Here is a 3,457-nt window from a genome sequence, read left to right as displayed (position 1 = left end):
CTAAACTTAGGGAATTTCTAACTAATACCAATCATACCGCTGTATCCTATAGCCTTCGCCATCTTAACCTCCGTGTGCGATCCCATCGCCACCACCTTTCGATCCTCCTAAACACCATACAATCACAAGTATATGCAACAAGGAATACACAGGTAATATTCAGGCATAGCAAGTAATTCAAGAAGCAAGTAGGCATATTCTACATTTACGCAAACTGCAAGTAAGCAAAGCAAACAAGCACGTAAGAGATACATATGATGAATGCCTCTCCTATTGGCTGTGATATCACATGTCGGTTATAGTGCCAAACCCGACACAAAATCCGGTTGACAACTCCCGGATTAGTCTCTCTATTGTGCATACTCAGGAGGAATAATTCCGAGGGATGAGTGCCCTACCACCTTCTCCATTCAGAGGAAAACGTTCCGAAGGAGAGTGCCCTACCACCTTTCTCTGGATGCCGCATGATTCCGTGGGATAGTGCTCTACCACCTTACAACCAGAGAGAAATGTGAGTGGAGAGCCCAGCTTCAACCCTCACATCTTGACATAGGCAGGACGAACCACATGCCCTACGCCTACAACTCAGCATAAGCAGGACGAACCACTGCCCCTTACGCCTACATATCATTGATGGTATTTAAAAGAAATAATCATTTCCAAAAATAGTTTTCAATAAGTTCATCATTCATTACCGAGTCCCAGACTCATCATAACCATCATGAGTTCTCAAGTCCTCAATTCTATCATCAATGTAGCACTCCATCACACATACCCGGCTAGTTCATCTTCAGTACATCCAAAACTTAAGTCTCCGTCTTCTAATCTTATTACCAGAAATTGACTAACTAACTCATTCATTTTATTCTCCCATGTTTCAAAGCCTAAAACAAGCTAAAGGATCTTAAACAACAATTTAAAGAAGTTCATAAAGCTAGAGAACCCTTGTAAATAAAGAAAAATAATTTTTCAGCAAAATATGGTATGTGCATACGCACGCCCAAGTGTGCGTACACACACTTCAATTTTGGACCATTACGCGTACGCGTTCACGTGTCGCCTACGCGGGGTGCTGGACAGAGAGCGTCAATAATGTATGGCGCATTAGGGCCGCATATGGATGCATAGGCCGCGTATGCATGGGACCTGACAGAGATGCATGCCCACGTATGGGGTACCCACATACGCATGCCCCTCCAGATTTGCAAAATTTTATAAAGTTGCAGAAATCAGTTTTAAACACCAAACTTTAAACGTTCATAACTTTCTCTACAAAAATTCATTTTCCTCAAACTTTATATCAATTAAAAGCTCTTTGAAATATCTTTAATTTAAAATAATTTCTATCCAAGTTTAAAAATAGAGGCTCAAATTATGATCCGTCAAAATTCACTAAAAATAGATTTTTACCAAAAGTTTACTATGTTCTCAAACTTCCAAAATTCACAATAAAAACTAATTATCCTTCAACCAAAATAGTTCCAATGGATCTAAATGATCTTCATATATCTTTCAATTCATTCACAATCTATCGATGCACATTTTCACCATTTTCACTAAAAAATTCCAACTTACACATCTTCACATTTTTAATAAATCACAACTCAACCTTAATTCACAATCTTCAATATGCATCAACATCAACAAGCATCCAAACCCAGTATCATTACTCACTATTATCATTATTCAACTTCACTCTCAATAATTAACAACAATATCACAATTCAATAAAATCATAACAAGCATCAATAATGATAATCCACAATCAACAATTCAAACCTATCCTATGATCCACTAGCCTAAGTGTCCAGAAATATTACATATTGCATAGAGAAAATTGAAATTATACCGTGGCCAATTCCCAATATATACCAAACACCAAAATTTGACCCCAACCAAGCTTTCACAAGTCTCCAAGTTTAACAAGCTACCACACACAATCCAAAATCTCCAATAATCATAAATTCCAAGCAATATAAAATTAATTTATCATAATCAATACCTAGGGTTTACCAAAATCATAATTTTATGAGGGTTTAAGGAAATCTTACCTTACCCATTGTAATTTAGGACAAAACCCAACAATAACCCACTACTAGATCACACATAAACAACCAAAATCACAAAATCTACTCAAAAATCAAACGTAAAATCGCGGATTTTATTAAGGCAGAAACTGGAGCGTGAGTTTTGAGTTCTTACTAACTTTGTTTAACTAGAAATGAAGAGCTCCACAAGAGTTTCGCGTGGTCGCAAATGGCTCGACAATCGGAGCCCTGTAGCTCAAGTTATGGCTCAAGGAAGATTATGGTGAATAGTAAACCCTCTCCTCTCTTCTCTCTACTCAGCAGCACCCCCTTTCTTTATTTTTGGGTGGAAATGAGCTAAATTGGCTCTTAAGTGAGGTATATATATGTTGGGATTGGGCCCAACGTGGGTCCGGTCTAACCGTTAGTGTTTTTGGCCCATTTGGCCCCATTTTGGGCCAAACCTTTAGAATTAGCACCCGATTTTCAACTTTAATTATTTTTCTAAGTTTTTCTACAGTTTTTATTACTCTCACACAGTACCGGATAGACTTAAGCCGGTACTTCCAGCTAATTTACCGGTACGCATTTTTACGAAATTTTTTGCAGAAAATTATATTTTTCAACTCAGAAAACTCTATTGAATCCAAATATCATATTTAAATTTTCTAATTAATATTCTAAATTTTTGAGCCTATTTCGGGAAATTAAATTATTATTATTTTACGTTAATTAATCGGTTAATTATTTCTGATTCTTACACGTGCAGGGCGGAGTGGGAAGACTTGGACGACCCCTTCCACTTTCTTTTCGTACGCGGGAGCTACACAGCGGAGGGAGCATACTAGTGACGGGAAAGAACGACGACACGGACGTAGCGGTTGGAACTAACGGGGGAAGAGTCACGGCGGTGGGATAACTCAGAGATGGTGATTAGCGCCATTGTACCCCTAGGGTTCGCTCGAAAACGTGAAGAATGGCACTAGAATCTTTTTATACTCAAATTTTAAAAAACTGACCAAAATGTAATTTGCGGCGGTTTGGACCGTAAGGATCGGCCGAAAATGTAAAGAATGGTGCTAGATTCTTTTTGCACTGAAATTTGAATAAACTGACCAAAACGCAATTTGCGGAGGTTTGGTGTCCAAATCGTCAATATTCTCATTAGTTTTCAACGGAACATGAAAACACTACCAGAATCGCGTTATTTCGTCAATTCGCGGCGATTTAAGAAAATGCCGATAATTTGCTGCCGCAATTTACCATTTATCTTATAGTGAGCATATGTGCTTGGAAATCCATAATAGAGTCCGACTCTGACCACATCGATCGAATTCATATAAGAATAAGACAATCATTTAAAATTATCTTATTTAACATGTAACTTTTAATTTATGTATATAACATTTATAATTATATACTTGTTATAT

Source organism: Arachis ipaensis, chromosome B03 (assembly GCF_000816755.2).
Source record: "Arachis ipaensis cultivar K30076 chromosome B03, Araip1.1, whole genome shotgun sequence".
Classification (NCBI taxonomy): Eukaryota; Viridiplantae; Streptophyta; class Magnoliopsida; order Fabales; family Fabaceae; genus Arachis; species Arachis ipaensis.
This window is presented reverse-complemented; position numbering follows the sequence as displayed.